Here is an 18,217-nt window from a genome sequence, read left to right on the forward strand (position 1 = left end):
TTTAACCCCTGTGTTTCCAGCATATGAAAGTTACTTAAATCTATTTGATCTAGATCAAATCAGAGACAGGACAAAGTTGAAGATGGTGCTACATCATAGTCAACAGCAAAATTATAGACAGAAGCCAGTGGGAGGATTGCCGTCTCTAGAAATTGCTGCTGTAGTATTGTGTGAACCCATCTAATACAATCTATAGCTCAATACCATTTGTGTGTGTACAAATATTAGTTAACACTCATAGTAAGAATTCTTATTTTAGGTCCTCAAAACAAGCTAAAATAGCTTGGCACTAGAACCAACTTGACTTCTCTGGCTTAATATGACCCTTGACAATTTCCTTATGTATCCATGTCAAAGACTGTGTACCACACCTGGAATTGTGTGTCCAAACAGGTCTAGTATACATTAGGGATGAGAAAATGGAAGAATAGAAGGTAGCTCTGTTCAGAAAGGAGGATCATAGAATTAAGATATTAGCAGTGGAGGTATTTCTAATAATGGTCATGCATTTAAGCAGATATACTGGAATAAAAAGAAATAAGGGACAAAGAGTTATAATGCCAGCGTATTGGAAGGTCAGAATGGTTGCCGAAATCCCCGAGAATAATGGCAGTAGATGGAATAGAGGGGAGACCTAAACCCGAGGCTCAAAATCAAGGTGGAATTATCTGAGAATTTGTGAGAGGGTGAGATATTAAGATATGAAGTCCTAACCTGGAAAGAGTGCTGAAAGTTACAGTGTGACAAAAGTTTAAAAGCAAAAATGGGGACTGTTACAGTGTTCTATTAACATATAATATTGTATATGCATCCCCTTTCTTGCCTGGAAAATTTCCTAAAAATGGGAGTAAGAATAGGAAAAAACTAGCATTTATTACCTGTCTACTGTGTTCCAAACCCTGAACCAGTAGTTCGTTTTCTTTTTAACATCTTTATTGGACTATAATTGCTTTACAATGGTGTGTTAGCTTCTGCTTTATAACAAAGTGAATCGGTTATACATATACATATGTCCCCATATCTCTTCCCTCTTGCATCTCCCACCCTCCCTATCCCACCCCTCTAGGTGGTCACAAAGCACCGAGCTGATTTCCCTGTGCTATGCGGCTGCTTCCCACTAGCTATCTATTTTACATTTGGTAGTGTATATATGTCCATGCCACTCTCTCACTTTGTCCCACCTTACCCTTCCCCCTCCCCGAATCCTCAAGTCCATTCTCTAGTAAGTCTGCATCTTTATTCCCATCTTGCCCCTAGGTTCTTCTGACCATTTTTTTTTCTTTTTCTTTTTTAGATTCCATATATATGTGTTAGCATACGGTATTTGTTTTTCTCTTTCTGACTTACTTCACTCTGTCTGACAGTCTCTAGGTCCATCCACCTCACTAAAAATAACTCAGTTTCATTCCCTTTTACGTCTGAGGAATAGTCCATTGTATATGTGTGCCACATCTTCTTTATCCATTCATCTGTTGATGGACACTTAGGTTGCTTCCATGTCCTGGCTATTGTAAATAGAGCTGCAGTGAACATTTTGGTACATGACTCTTTTTGAATTATGGTTTTCTCAGGGTACATGCCCAGTAATGGGATTGCTGGGTCATATGGTAGTTCTATTTTTAGTTTTTTAAGGAACCTCCGTACTGTTCTCCATAGTGGCAGTATCAATTTACATTCCCACCAACAGTGCAAGAGGGTTCCCTTTTCTCCACACCCTCTCCAGCATTTATTGTTTGTAGATTTTTTGATGATGACCATTCTGACCAGTGTGAGATGATATCTCATTGTAGTTTTGATTTGCATTTCTCTAATGATTAGTAATGTTGAGCATTCTTTCATGTGCTTGTTGGCAATCTGTATATCTTCTTTGGAGAAATGTCTATTTAGGTCTTCTGCCCATTTTTGGATTGGGTTGTTTGTTTTTTTGATACTGAGCTGCGTGAGTTGCTTGTATGTTTTGGAGATTAATCCTTTGTCCATTGCTTCATTTGCAAATATTTTCTCCCATTCTGAGGGTTGTCTTTTAGTCTTGTTTATGATTTCCTTTGCTGTGCAAAAGCTTTTAAGTTTCATTAGGTGCCATTTGTTTATTTTTGTTTTTATTTCCATTTCTCTAGGAGGTGGGTCAAAAAGGATCTTGCTGTGATTTATGTCATAGAGTGTTCTGCCTATGTTTTCCTCTAAGAGTTTGATAGTGTCTGGCCTTACATTTAGGTCCTTAATCCATTTTGAGCTTATTTTTGTGTATGGTCTTAGGGAGTGTTCTAATTTCTTTGTTTTACATGTAGCTGTCCAGTTTTCCCAGCACCACTTATTGAAGAGGCTGTCTTTTCTCCACTGTATATTCTTGCCTCCTTTATCAAAGATAAGATGACCATATGTGTGTGGGTTTATCTCTGGGCTTTCTATCCTGTTCCAGTGGTCTATATTTCTGTTTTTGTGCCAGTACCATACTGCCTTGATGACTGTAGCTTTGTAGTATAGTCTGAAGTCAGGGAGACTGATTCCTCCAGCTCCATTTTTCCTTCTCAAGATTGCTTTGGCTATTCAGGGTCTTTTGTGTTTCCATACAAATTGTGAAATTTTTTGTTCTAGTTCTGTGAAACATGCCAGTGGTAGTTTGATAGGGATTTCATTGAATCTGTAGATTGCTTTGGTTAGTAGAGTCATTTTCACAATGTTGATTCTTCCAATCCAAGAACATGGTATATCTCTCCATCTATTTGTATCATCTTTAATTTCTTTCATCAGTGTCTTATAATTTTCTGCATACAGGTCTTTTGTCTCCTTAGGTAGGTTTATTCCTAGAGAACCAGTCGTTTTTACCACCATTATTTCATTTAATTTATATATAGAGTTGGCATGATTTGTGTTTGATCTGTAGTTGTGAATAGGAATTCTTTAAGTGTGTGGTGTTTTAGTCTAACTTCTTCCTATAGCAATTTAACATTGTTATTCCTCTCTGAAATTGAGGAAATGTACTGAAAGAAAAAAAAAAAGGCACTATCAACACCTAGCAGACAACTATTATGTTCCTGACACATGTTTAACCTACATTTATTTTCATAACCTCTCAAGAACAGCCTTTCAAGGTAAGGGTTACTGTTCCCATTTTATAGACTATGAAACTGAGACTCAGATTAAGAAACTTGCCAAGAGTCACAGAATTCATTAAGAGATGATGGATTCAAACAGTTCTGTTTGATTCCTACCCATGTTCTTTCCACAACACCTCACTCTGTTTCAACTGAAGAGACTTTCAAAGAAGATGATAATGGTGCCATTTACAGCTACAATGAACAGGTAGAAATAACTTTCAAAGGAAAAATTGAAAACGTAAACTCCTCTTCACAATGGAACCAGGAGTAGGGTTCATAGGAGGAGGGAGAGAACTGAGATGGGCATTCTTATTTTCAACATCAAAAAAGAGAGGCCAAAGATGAAGGGTATTCTGGAGGTATGTATTTGTAAACGATAAAGAAAGAAGGCTTATTTCTAATACACTTACTCTATCCTGTCTACACTTCTAGACATGGAGATGGTTGCCCCAGGTCTTTCACCTGTGGTTCTAACAGGAAGTCAGTTTGTTGTCAATACACATAATTGGTAGTCTGTCAAAAAGGTACACAAAATGCACATTCTTGGGGTCCCTGAAATTGTCCACCATCCTTTATTTCAAGATTAACTGTAGTGTTGTATCACTTCTCCCAGAGACATTGCCAGGAAAACAGCTTGTTTCTGGGCCTGGTCTGGCTAACTCTCAAGGTTGGTTGTTTCAACCTCAGATAACATGAGAATGACCTAAAGGATTTTTAAAAAATATTCCCTAGGCACCATTCCAAGAGATTCTGATTCACTTGGTCTGGGCTTGGTCCTGAGCATTGGCATTTTTTAATTCTCCCCAGGTTATTTTCATGTGTGGCCAGGATGGAGAATCATGGGCCCATACCCATTGACTCACCCATACCATAGACACACATTCTCCCACCATCTAATATCCCAAGCCACTGGAAAATGTTAGAAATTAATGAAGGACCAAACACCAATTACTTCTCCTTGAACATTTCCCTTTTTCCGTCTTTTACTTCCCACATCTCTCTCTTTTACTAAAACACTTCACTGGAAAGCAACACTCAAAAACTATTAAAGGCAAGTAGCTCAGAGAGGCAAAAAATACCTTACCTAACTCTGGATATGTCCCCACTCTTGCCTATTTTATAATACTTTTGTATAGCTGACAGAAAGATTAAAGTCTCAAGAAACTTTGAAGAAAATATCTGAATATCGATAGTTTGGAAACTTGTTTGATTATTCCTTGGACTTAATTTCCAGGAGTGGTGATCTTATAGTTACGAGCTTCTTTTTGCAGTAAACAAGGCTAAACCTCCTCAATTTCACAGGATTGACAGTGTATCATGATGCCAGGCTAATAGACATACCCAAAAGGAGAGAAAGAGACAACATAATTATCAAAATCAAGTCATCCCACCATCTGTATGTGCTGTGTGATGCCTATAGAATCTGCATAAGATAGAGCCACCATATCTAGAAAATTCAGCAACTGGGTGGAAATGCAGTTGTTAAATATGAGAAGAGAAATGATAGCACATGATAAAACTCTTAATTAATGAAGGAGTGGGGGAAGGGATTACATATACACATGTTTTGAACCCAGCACTTCAGGCTTTCTTTCTCATTGAATCATTGCAATTACCCAACTATTTCTAAGTTCAAAGATGATGGAACTAAGGCTCAGAAAGGTTAACCTGGAGTTAGTACAGCACAATAAGTAGGAAATTCAGGTTCAATTCTGACAGCATTGTCGCCTACGAGCCATGTGACCTCAGGCAAGTTCTTTTCCCTGAACTTCTGTTTCCCCATCCATAAAATGTCAAGGCAATAAGAAGTCCTATCAGTTGCAGAGAATATTAAAATATAAAGCAATCACCAATCATTTACTAATCCTTGTCTAAATGGTAGCTGGAATTTATTCAAGATAACGTAACATGTGAACTCTAGTCCATGAAATGCCATTTCCTTTCCACAGTACAAGAGATATAGACCAAAAGATTTCAGAAAAAGGGAAAGATGAGGTGGATTGAGAAATTCAGAGAAGACTCCAAAATTGAAGAGATAATAAGTTAGCTGGGGGCTTCCCTGGTGGCGCAGTGGTTGAAAGTCCGCCTGCCGATGCAGGGGACACGGGTTCGTGACCCGGTCCGGGAAGATCCCACATGCCGCGGAGCGGCTGGGCCTGTGAGCCATGGCCACTGAGCCTGCGCATCCGGAGCCTGTGCTCCACAACGGAAGAGGCCACAACAGTGAGAGGCCCGCGTACTGGAAAAAAAAAAAGTTAGCTGGGTTTCAAAAAAAATACGGAAAAGTAAGAAAACTTGTATGTTCTCCCCTTTGGGGCTGGGCTAATACCAGAAATGTTGCTTTTTGGCATTCAACGTCAGAAATGAGATTTTAATTGCTCTTTGATATACAGCTGCCAACTTTAGCATGACATTATAAGGAATGCAGAGATGCCTATGAGGAAGAGCAGAGAACAAAAATTCATATGGCAAATTCACCAATCCCAATTCCAAATCCCTGTTAGATCTATCAACAGAACGGGCGTTTGTTCTCAAGTTGTGGTCACTCTGAGCCATGCCAAGGCAGCAGGCGAGGTGTGGCCACACTTTCCTGTGTGGCAGACACAGAGAACAGAGCCCTTGGAAACTTTTGACATCTGTAAGTCTGAGTGAAAGGGCGCATCGGGAGTGAGCCTGCCCCTGCAGACCTCTTCTAAGGTGCCCGAACCACTCCTCTGACTTGATGAACTCCACATGCGGCCACAGCTACTTATAGCATCAGCCCGTGTGTGTCTTGTTAAAGCCTCTATATCATATTTCTTAGCTTTGGAAGTCTATTTCCTACAATTGGCCCATTAAATTTTACCTCCTTTTCCTCCTCTACCGCATTCTTGGAAATCCAGTCAACTATACAAACAAATGTACGGGATTATCAAAATATTTGAAACCATTATTTGCCCTCCCTGTTTTTCTGGTGTTCCCAGAAGTGTGAATTGCTATAGCATCACTCTTCCTAGAAACTTAGATCTCACAGAGGTTCATTCAGCCACAGGGGAGGGAAGAAGAGGCCTGAGAGATCAGCAAGTTTGTAACTAAGCCTGCTTCTACTAAGTGGAAGCTAATCCCAAAAAGGGCAGCAGGGCAACAAGAAAAATCTTCAGAAAAAATAAAAGTACAAACAAAAGAAGAGCAAGGTAAACAGGCTCAAGTGACTAATCAAGAAACAAAAGGTTTTTGAATCAGATCTCTATAGTGCATCAAAAAATAAAAAATTAAATAAAAATTTTAAAAGATTTACCTGCAGAAATTGGAGAAAGTGAAGAGTGCAATCTCTGACGAGGCAGGAGAGAAAGGAGCCACGTCTGAGGACTAACGTAGACCATGTCTTGTGAGTGGCCCCGGCCTCTCTTCTTAGACCATCCAGAGGAATATTTTAATCAACAATTTGGTAAATGCAAGTATTTTATTAATTTGAGAAACCCATTTATCAGAAGGGGGAAATTCCACCTCATCCCACTTTTTAAAACATATTTAGGTAAGTGCAAATACTTTTCTTTAAGATGTAAACCTTATGCTGATTATTTATCTTTCTGTACAATCAGAAAGTAGCGGGTACTGAATCACGGCAAGGCTTGACTGTTAGCTGTCAACCTTCCCTAAGTTGGGCTCATGGTTTTACATCCTATCATACAAAGCATACTATCAATAAATGGCGACTTAGAGTCACAGACATGTCTTTAATCTGTCTTAAACATTTTAAATTATTTCTTTACCCATGTTGGGTTTTAGCAGAGTTGCTTCCTAAAGAAAACTACTCCCTGATCCTGGCTCTCCCTGTCAGAATTGTGTGCCCTCTGTGACATCTTTTGTCATGGTCATCCTTTTTTTTCCTAATAACTTTGTTAATGTACTGTGAGAGACTGAAATTAGGAGTAGGTAGGGGGTGCAGGGCGTATGATGTTAATCATTAATTAGTGGAATTTACATTCCATACAAATTGTTCAGATCCATTCCCTGATCCCCAAACACAAACCAATACAATCTCAATTTTAATCAAAAAAGAAAAACCCTAAGTACAAATAAGGATTAATTTCCTCAGTTTCCTTTTGTTAATAGGATGTAAAGAATAGGATTTCCCAGAAGATAAATTCTTAACCTAGCGATCTGTTTTTGTTTTCATTTGGTTTTGATTTGTGCTAACATTAACTGAGAATTTTCTTTGTTCTAGGCTCTAGTGCCTTTTCTCATTTAATCTCTGTGAAAATCCTCAGTTAGATATTATACCAGGTTATAATAAAATGGGGCTTAGGGAACTGGAGTAATTCATCCAGGGTTGCAGAGACAGTGGACAGCTGTGCAGGAGCCATATTCAGGGGAGGCTGAACTTGTAACTCCTTCCCACCTATGGCACAGGGCTGACATATTTGGCTGCTGTAGGGATATAGTTGTGGGTGCTTAGGCAGCTCTTAACTCTTAGAGCATAAAACGAAATGAATCCTTTTCCCTAAAGCCCCCTGTTAATGACCCTTCCTCTGTGCCAGTGATCCCGTGAGGTTGTCCATCATCTCTGCCTCTCTCTGAGCATCCACCAACCACCACATCCTAACAATTCAGTCCCACTGCGTGCATCTTCACAAAGTTTCCTTCATCCACCCCTTTCCCTTCATTCCTTCCCCTGCTCTGCAGCAAGTTGTCCTGAGTCCTCGCCTAGACCATTCCAATAACTCATATCTCTGAAAGAAGTCTCTGGATCTCAAGAGACACAAACTAACCTCCAAGTAGCCTAGGCAACAGAGAGCTTGACTGGAAAGTCACTGGGGCACTCACCAACAGAAGGCTGATGTTACCTTTGGGCCATGGGAAAACCTGGAAATGAGAAGGGAAATGCTCCTTCCCACACCTCCCACCTGTCTCTGCTTCTCTGCCTGTCACCTTCATTCTCTTCATGGATATGGCATCCCCTACACATCAAGAAACACTACCAGTTAAGGTGCCCAGGAGTGCCATCCCACAGCTTCTACAACCCAAACAGGCACCTCGTTCTCAGAATCTGTTTGGAAAAAAGGAAAAGGGGGGGGAAAATGGATCCCAGAGAAGCATACCTCTAGATCAGTCAGTTGTGGCCAAGGAGCCAGGGTCAGGGAAGGACATGGAAACACATTTTTTAATTGGAAGAGACACAGTTCCTGGAACAGGCTGCATGCTTTTCCAACCACTATGGATTTGCCCTTGCTGTTCTTTCCCTACAACCATCATATGCAAAGCCCTACCCATTCTCCAAGGCCATCTTAAATAGCACCCAACCAAGAAGCTTTGTTCCATCACCTCCAAGAGGCCTCTCTTCTTTGAATGAGCCACTTCTCCCCAGTTGTTTCTCCCTTAGAGCCTTTTCATTACTGACCTTGCATTAAGGATAGTGTTGGCCAGTTTTCTGGCACAGATAAATTCCTAGAGGAGAGAGGTCAGATTGTATCACATTTATATTCCCCAAAAAATGCAAGCAAAATTCTTGCTTATGACAGGTACTCAGTAATATTTTTGCTGAATGGTTCAGTTGAATATCAATGGCTGAGAAAAGATTCATTAACCATCTTGGGTGTTAGATTCCTCATCAAATAATGAAGACTCAATAATATTGCTGGAATAATGTTCTTTGTTGGAGGGAGGATGTCTCGTGACTTTTCTCTTGAGGGAGTTAGCTCTCAAGAGCTAGTTAGCTCTCAATATTCTCTTGAGGGAGTATTAGTTTACTAATCTAGACCAGATGAGGGTATGGTTCAACAGCCCAATTCACACATTCATTGCTTCCAGAGAGATTCTACTGGATGTGTTTCAATTACGCCCAGGTTCACATGTTACCTCTGCTTTCTCAGGGCTTGATGCAAGCTGCTAAAGGTCTCGGTTTCCTCTTCTGCCGAATGAGAGTAAAAGTAGCTCCCTTATATTAGTATCATCCTTGAGCCTCATGAGATAATCGCCTGGGCTGGCTCCAGGACACGGGACCTGCATAGCCACACAGGGCCTGGCGCTCCGGAGGGGCTCCCACACTTGAGGTTTAATGCTCTGCAGTCACAGTCCCAGAATCTGAGTTTTATAAGTGAAATCCAACAGATCAATGGCACATGCACTGGAAGCTTGGAGACTCGGTTCGGCTGTGGTTCTGCCTCCCCACGCTCTGGTACCCTGGCCCTTGCCTGATCCCCTCCCCCCATTGCCACCCAACAACTGCTGTCACCCTCCCCCATGCCCCTAGCAGGGTCCTGTGTGCTGGCACAGGGTGGGTCAGGGCCAGAGTTCAGGAGGAGCTCGTGGCAACGCCATCTCGGCCCCAGGCTAGCAGTACCAGGGTGTGTTTATCAGGCAACTCAGCAGGGTCCAGCCTTTCACTCACTCACCCAGCTCACCTGCCCAGCATGGGCTGAGGAAAGGGAGATGCCTGACACTTCCCCCACCCCCAGGCAGGGTGTGCATGTCAGCCTAGCAGTGGGTAGACACCACACACACATGTGGTAGAGAGGGATCCTAGGAGCTTATGAGGGCACTCTAAAGGTTTTCTTATGCTCAAGGGAATGCAACATTAAATAGCAAATAAAGAACCACACTGAAGGTAGAGAGCCTGTGGATAGAAGGAAAATTTTTATTATTCTTTAAATTTAAGATATAATTGACATGCAACATTCTTGTTTGGGGTGTACAACATAATGATTTGATATATGTATATATTGTGAAATTATTACCACAATAAGTTTAATTAACATCCATAACCACACATAGTTACAGACTTTTTTCTTGTGATGAGAACTTTTAAGATCTACTCTCTTAACAACGCTCATATATGCAATACAGTATTGTTAACTATTTTTTTTCCAGCATCTAATATTCTTTTTTTTTCCTGCTTTCTAACAAAGTGAATCAGTTATACACTTACATATGTTCCCATATCTCTTCCCTCTTGCGTCTCCCTCCCTCCCACCATCCCACCCTCCCTATCCCACCCCTCCAGACGGCCACAAAGCACCGAGCTGATCTCCCTGTGCTATGTGGCTGCTTCCCACTAGCTATCTGCCTTACGTTTGGTAGTGTATATATGTCCCTGCCTCTCTCTTGCTTTATCAAAGCTTACCCTTCCCCCTCCCAATATCCTCAGGTCCATTCTCTAGTAGGTCTGTGTCTTTATTCCTGTCTTACCCCTAGGTTCTTCATGACATTTTTTTTTCTTAAATTCCATATATATGTGTTAGCATACGGTATTTGTCTTTCTCTTTCTGACTTACTTCACTCTGTATGACAGACTCTAGGTCTATCCACCTCATTACAAGTAGCTCAATTTCGTTTCTTTTTGTGGCTGAGTAATATTCCATTGTATATATGTGCCACATCTTCTTTATCCATTCATCTGATGATGGACACTTAGGTTGTTTCCATCTCCGGGCTATTGTAAATAGAGCTGCAATGAACATTTTGGTACATGACTCTTTTTGAATTATGGTTTTCCCAGGGTATATGCCCAGTAGTGGGATTGCTGGGTCATATGGTAGTTCTATTTGTAGTTTTTTAAGGAACCTCCATACTGTTCCCTATAGTGGCTGAACCAATTCACATTCCCACCAGGAGTGCAAGAGGGTTCCCTTTTCTCCACACCCTCTCCAGCATTTATTGTTTCTAGATTTTTTGATGATGGCCATTCTGACTGGTGTGAGGTGATACCTCATTGTAGTTTTGATTTGCATTTCTCTAATGATTAATGATGTTGAGCATTCTTTCATGTGTTTGTTGGCAGTCTGTATATCTTCTTTGGAGAAATGTCTATTTAGGTCTTCTGCCCTATTGTTAACCATTGTTTTATATTTTAATGACTTTAATGGCACCTTTTCCTTCTTTTTGAACAAGGAGCCTCACATTTTAATTTTGTGCTGAGCCCCGCAAATTGTTTAACCAGTCCTGTAGATCACCTAGCACTGTGCCAAGTATTAAACAGTGCTTAGCGATCGATAGCTATCATTTTCTTATCATTAATAACTGTTCACACACAGTCTGACAGTTTCATACGGTAAGGGGCTTCCAAAACTTTGACATCTCTCGTCTCATTTGATCCTCTGAGGTAGATAGGATATGAATATTGTATCCATTTTGTAAAAATCCAGAGAAGTCAGGAGGCCTAAAATCACGTTGCAGGTTAGTGGCAAATCGGGGCCTGGACCCGGGCGCTCTAACTCACGGCCCTATGTTTTCCCTGGAGGACCTGCCCGTCAGTGACCCACGGGGCGGCTGTGTGGCCTTTTCCTCACCCCCCTGGAGCCAGCAGCTCTGAGCAGTCCTGGAAACTCTGCTAGGTGCCATGGCGCTGTACGCAGTTGCCCGGCCACGCAGGAAGGAGCCCCGACCTTGTCCTGCATTTATTTTCTTTCCCAAACCTCACAAAACCATGAAAATCAAAGATGACTCCCAAGAAGCCAGCCACCAGACTCTGCAAACCCAGCCCAAGGCTGTGGATGGAGGGGCCACAGAGCTGTTTCTCTGCTCCTGTTGACTCAGGTCTGTTTACCTGGCTCCAGAGTTCCAGTTTCCTTGCCTCAGAGCTTGTGCAGCCCTCAGATGTATGCTCTAGGCAGATGGGATTTATGGTGTGTTCATCACCCTTCCCACCCCAGGACTCAGCACCTCTCCCTGCAGCTGTCAAAAACACGCAGTCATACCCAGCAGAGAGCATCAAGCAGTTCACCGAGGGGAGCTCCTCGGAAATAGTGCCTAGTTCTGGCCCAAAGGCTTTGCCCAGTTGCCCAAGTTCTGGTGATAAAAATGCCAAATATAATGTGGAGTGAAAAACGAAGTCAGACTAGCCCAGAGGGCAGGGTGGGGCAGGAGTCACAGGCTGGGGTTAGGGGACAGAGGAGGTTTGGCAGATGCCATGCTCCTGGGCTTGCCCTGATGTGCCCTAGACTTGAAGATGCGGGGAGTAGATGGCGTCCTTCTGGGGCTGTGCTGGAAGCAGAAGCACTCTGGGAATTGGACTAAATCCAGAAGCTGGCTTCCCTGAGTCCCAGGAGAGTTTATTTTTTTCCAATAACTTTGACTTTCATTTTGGGAATATTAAGTGAGAGGAGTATGGAGTCCAGGGCTAGAATGTGACTGAAGCAGCCATCTACCTCAGTCCTTAAGCTGGAAAATGTACAGGTTAATAATACCTACATGTATTGAACGTAAGCCATTTGCCATCCATTGGACTTTGAATATATTGTTTACACATTTATTTCTAAACTTCACAGCAGCTCTGGGATCACATTTATTATTAAGCCCATTTTAAAGATACAGAAAATGAGGTTCAAGTGGTAGTAGAACTTGACAAGTTCACATAGTAGTAAGTTGCTAGTATTGGAGCCCAGATACAATATTTCTCTACGAAGCAAGTTCAGGTCACGCTCTGTCCATTGGGCCTCTCATTGCTAAGCCCATGGAAAGAGTAGTCATGGTCACCACTCCTGACATCACGAGGATTTACCCAGCTTGCTTCGCAGGACAGTAGCCATTCTCGGACTTTCCTGGTGGCCCAGTGGTTAAGAATCCGCCTGCCAGTGCAGGGGACACGGGTTCGAGCACTGGTCCGGGAAGATCCCACATGCCACAGAGCAGCTAAGCCGGTGCGCCACAACTACTGAGCCTGCACTCTAGAGCCCGTGAGCCGCAACTAGTGAAGCCCACGCACCTAGAGACCGTGCTCTGCAACAAAGAGAAGCCACGGCAGTGAGAAGCCTGCACACTGCAACAAAGAGTAGCCCCCGCTCACCGCAGCTAGAGAAAGCCCGCATGCAGCAATGAAGACCCAACGCAGCCAAAAATAAATATATATATATTTTTAAATAGCCATTCTCTAGCACAACTGATGGTTCTGGGCCTCTCTCCGGGTGAAGGAAGTATAGAGTAATCCTCTCTGTTACCTCCTGGAGGAGAATGATGCAGAGGTTGGCAGTTTTCCATTCACCAATTTGTTCTTTTATTTCTTCTCTGCACTTTGAATCATTTTCCTTACTTTTAACATCTCTTCCAGTAACAAATTAAAGCCAAAGAGATCAACTGAAATGCTGTGATTCTATAAACTATGTCTGGTAAGAGCTCAGCCAAAAGGGAATCAAAATAAAGATCACCCTGGCACTACCACCAGGAAGGAATCTGTTGAAAAATTCTATTTTAAAGTCATCTGAATTTTATTAATCCCTGTTCTTGCGTCCTTCATCAAATTAGACTATTGAGAGGCTTTTGAAAAATATGGAGACTGTCAATAAGGTTGATCCCTGCAGAAAAATGGACTTTAAAAAAAAGAGTTTAAAGCCTCACAGTTTACATGGAAAATATTTTTTTTTGGCTTTCATTAATTTTCTAATGTTCACTTCCTTCAACTGTAAAAGAGGAATCCAATTCAACAAGTGCTCATTAAGAGATTACCATGTAAAAGATACGACATCACAGGGAAGATAACAGTAGAGAAGGTATGGGCTCTGCCCTCCAGAGTATGACAGGCCTACAGGCAAGGCTGCTACCTACTTAAGTAATTAAAATACTGGCCTGACTATAATCAGGCTGTAGCAGAAGCCCACACCAAGTTGTTGGGCCTCCAGGAATGGTAGCATCTGCCCCGATCACCCTGATCACCAGGGTCATTAGGATGTGACTGTGATATACGTGAAAGTGCTCTGTAAAGAAATGTACAGATCTAAGGAATTTTTCATCATTCTCATTACCAAGCATGGTAGTTAAGAATGTAGCCTCAGTGAACCCTCCTACACTGTTGGTGGGAATGCAAATTGGTGCAGCCACTATGGAGAACAGTATGGAGGTTCCTTAGAAAACTAAAAATAGAGCTACCATATGATCCAGCAATCCCACTCCTGGGCATGTATATCTGGGGAAAACTCTAATTTGAAAAGTTACATGCACCCCAATGTTCATAGCAGCTCTGTTTACAGTAGCCAAGACATGGAAGCAACCTAAATGTCCATTGACAGAGGAATGGGTAAAGAACATGTGGTATATTTATACAGTGGAATACTACTCAGCTAGGAAAAAGAATGAAATAATGCCATTTGAAGCAACATGGTTGGACTTAGAGATTATCATACTAAGTGGAGTAAGTCAGACAAAGAATGACAGATATCACGTGATATCACTTATATGTGGAATCTTAAAATATGACACAAATGAACTTATTTACAAAACAGAAGTAGGCTCACAGACATGGAAAACAAACTTCTGGTTGCCAAAGGGGAAAGGTGGGTGGAGAGATAAATTAGGAGTTTGGGATTAACAGATACAAGCTACTATAAATAAAATAGATAAACAACACAGTCCTACTATATAGCACAGGGAACTATGTCCAATATCTTGTAATAACCTATAATGGAAAACAATCGGAAAAAGAATGTATATATACATATATATATAGAGAGAGAGAGATTTCTGATATGTATATTCAGAAACATACATATGCTGTACACCTGAAACTAACACAGCATTGTAAATCAACTATACTTCAATATAAAAAGAATGTGGCCTCAGTAATCAAGCCTGGATTGGTCTCCCTACTTTGCCACTTATACTATATAATCTTATGTAAATTGCTTAAACACTTTAAGATTCAATTTCCTCAGCTATAAGAAGGGGATAATAATAGGACGTACCTATATGGATATTGTGGGCATTAAATGAGTGGATATATCTAAATGACTTTGCACATTGCTCAGCACAGTACAAGGCCACAGAGATGTTATTGGTGTTGCTATCATCCATGTTTACAGTACTTCTCAAAACTGTCATCAAAAACAAGGAGAGTTTGAGAAACTCTCATAATCAAGAGGAGCCTAAAGAGACATGATGAGTAAATGTAGTGTGGTTCCCTGGATGGGATCCTGGAACAGATGAAGACATTTGAGGATAATCTGAATGAAAAATGGGCTATTGTAAATAATAATGTATCAAAATTGGTTCATTAAAATTGTGACACATGTACCATACTAATGCAGAACGTTACCAATACAGGAGGCTGGGTCTAAGGTATATGGATGGAAACTCTCTCAACTATCAACACAACTTGTCTGTAAATCTAAAACTATTCTAAAATAAAAGGTTATTTATTTAAAGAAAAAAGGAAAAGCATCACAAGAATGTAATCATAACAAGAGAGCTAAGGAACTACGAGGGAAAAATCAGTCAAGTTAACCTTAGCCTGCATCACAGTTTTTCAAAGAACCAGCAACTGGCCAGGAGAATTTTCATTAGGAAACAAAAGACAAAATTCAATAGCCAATATTAACCTATGTTCTTAAAAAAAGGCTGTCTTGAGCAATTTGGTTAGTAGCCAAGGCCAACTCTAGTATTATAGTGTGTTACCAGTGGTATATGATGGCCAGTATCGCTGAGAATGTTGAATAAGTATTTTCCTTTAACATATGATTAAACTCTCTGTTTAAGAGGTTAGAGTCTAGTACAAGCTAAAAGTCTACCTCCAACTGGAGAGAGCTATTGAGTACCTCTTCCACTTTATTTTTCAAGAGATAATGAGACAGGGCTTCCCTGGTGGCGCAGTGGTTGAGAGTCCGCCTGCCGATGCAGGGGACGCGGGTTCATGTCCCGGTCCGGGAAGATCCCACATGCCACGGAGCGGCTGGGCCCGTGAGCCATGGCCACTGAACCTGTGCGTCCGGATCCTGTGCTCCTCAACGGGAGAGGCCACACTCAACTTCCCATCCCTCCTTGTTTTTGCCCTTAGAATGGGGCTGTCAAACGTGATGATTTTAACTACATTATTAACATCTGTATCATCTCTTTTCCCATATCTGCCTCCAGCTGGCACCTTGGCTGGCTCCCTGGGAAACACAACTGGGCAACTCATGGAAAAGTCAAGGAGATAACCTCAGAAGTAATTCTGCATGGAGATGCTGAACCAGGACTCAACCCCTTCTCGCTCTGGATCGTCTTTGTCATTGTCAAATAAGAGATTCATGGAGGGGTTTATGTATTTCCAAATGGGATTGTAAATGCTTAAAGTTCATAGAATGTTGGATCTGGGAGGAGATTCTCAGTTCAACTCAACCTTACATCCTACGAGAAGGAAACAGAAATCCCAAAAGTCATGCAGTTATATGTAACCAAGATGGAAACTAGAACCCTATTTCCCAACTTCCAGAGGAAAAAGTTTGGCTCCAAGAATAGGCTTATTCCCCTGAGCCCTAGAGCTGATAACCAGGGGAGCCTCTTCACTATGTAAAGGTCACTGAATGATGACTTGCTACTACAGACACATTCCTACAGCACCTACAGTGTTCAAGACAGAGGTAGTACAAGAGGGAAGTAAACTATGAGGGATGGGCAAATCTGGGTAGGGGACAGCCATGCCACACCCAACTGAGATGTGGATTGGGCAATCTATATATAAAACTATATTCCAGGTCCTGACTTCTAAAATGCATCAGCGGCTCTAGCTGAATGGCATTCTAGCCACACAGTCATTACCCCTTGATCCTAAGTTCGGCACAGCAGTTCTTACCATTAATTCTTCTAGTGTTGTAAAGAAGTAAGGGCAGAGGTGGGTGCAGATGGCAGACAAAAGAGTGGGTCATTTGGCCTGCTTAAGCCATAATAAGGTCTCCCATCTCAGCACTAACCTATCTGCCAGCATTACAGGTGGCATGTAGCATGAATTCATCCACTGTTCTGAGTCACCAATTTTCCTAATCCAGGCACACCTCCTGCCCAGCTCAACTTGACTCTGTTGATCCATCAATTGCTGTCATCACCAGGAGTCAAGGTAAGCAGGTATTTTCAAGATTTTTTTTAACTTTGCTAACACCAAGAACTCTTTCAATATTAAAATCTCAGGCAGCAAGCGTGTCTTTCTAGTTTGGTTTGTAATAGTTTGTAAATGCGTTAATAATCCACCCAACTTTGTCTGTCATACTTTCTGTTTCTCTAAATACACAAGCACGTGTCCTGATTAAGTTCTTATGTGGATTGTGTTAAGTCTGTGAGCTTGGGTGACTGTTAAAGTGCTCTGTGGTTTTGTCCTTTTATTTCAGGAAATACTTTCCCTAGTTAACCTCTCTGTGGTGTATATTCCTGTGCACAGGAAGTTCATTCTGTGGCCAGCTTCTGTTGTTCATTTTCCTCTTGACTGCAGGAAGATGGGTTGATATCAGGTTGCGAGATATGAAAGAGGGAGGCATCTACCCCCTACAAAAAGGACAAACGACACCAGCATGGTATCAGTTATCAATTTCGCAGTAGATTGTCCCTGATAGTTGGTAGCCCCCCAACTATCAGGAACAACTATCTCATCTGGAAACACATAAATACCACAGGCTATGCAGCCTCAAAAGATTGGCCAAGGCTTCAGGCCCAATTTAAAACTTCTCGATTTCAGTCTATTTTGCTTAATCCTCACATGTACAGATTATCAATTTAGAGCTGTTAAACCCTAAGACCCTGAGAACAGATATAAAGTTATGTTCGCTGTCGTCTTCTATGCTTTGCCCTGTCCCCCATAAAGTAGACATGCAAAATGGGGGTGGGGTGACATTTGATGAAGTAATGAATTATTGAACGTTTATCACTAAGCAAGCTCAAACTTTTCCAAACTCACTTCATCATTTCTGCTTCTGCCTGGCATTGGCACCTCTTGATGCTTTTCTAAAAGCTTATTAATTACGAGGGGCTAGAGAAAATACATTTTTATCAAGTCTAAGCCTCTTACGTCTCTACCTTCTCATACCTTAGATCAACAATTGATAGAGGCTATAGCTTTCCCCAATTTTGGCTGCACTGCTAGGGCTGATGTCAGCCTTGCTTCTTTTATATCCTTATGTTTATTGGCCAAGGGTACGTAGAACATTGAATGCACACATGGATATGCTGAGTTCTCAGGCCGTTGAAGTGATAATACAAATAATAGTATAGTGAGAGGGCAAGATGCTAGAAGGGGGAACAAATCATTATTACAGGAATAATAGAATTAAAGGACTTTCTCTACTCAGGGTGCTTAAGGCCCCAGTGGGTGATGAGGCTCTTTCATAAAGTATCCTAATCATACCCCCCATGAAGCCACTAATTTACTGCGGAGTAAGTTGGGCAGGGAGATTTCTATCCAGATTGGA

General features: G+C 41.6%; 1 long non-coding RNA gene across 1 annotated transcript in view; it reads left to right on the forward strand.

The window, feature by feature from the left end:
* Window positions 1-2,204: 2,204 nt before the first annotated feature.
* The window catches only part of LOC149750222 (uncharacterized), a 64,186-nt gene continuing 48,173 nt past the window's right edge, over window positions 2,205-18,217 (forward strand). The window contains exon 1 of the long non-coding RNA XR_016392131.1: window positions 2,205-16,875. This is a non-coding gene — a long non-coding RNA (uncharacterized LOC149750222). The remainder of the gene's footprint in view (window positions 16,876-18,217) is intronic.

Source organism: Delphinapterus leucas, chromosome 2 (genome assembly GCF_059928025.1).
Source record: "Delphinapterus leucas isolate spDelLeu-1000000601 "Yukka" chromosome 2, BTC_Dleu_Yukka2, whole genome shotgun sequence".
In the NCBI taxonomy this organism is placed as follows: Eukaryota; Metazoa; Chordata; class Mammalia; order Artiodactyla; family Monodontidae; genus Delphinapterus; species Delphinapterus leucas.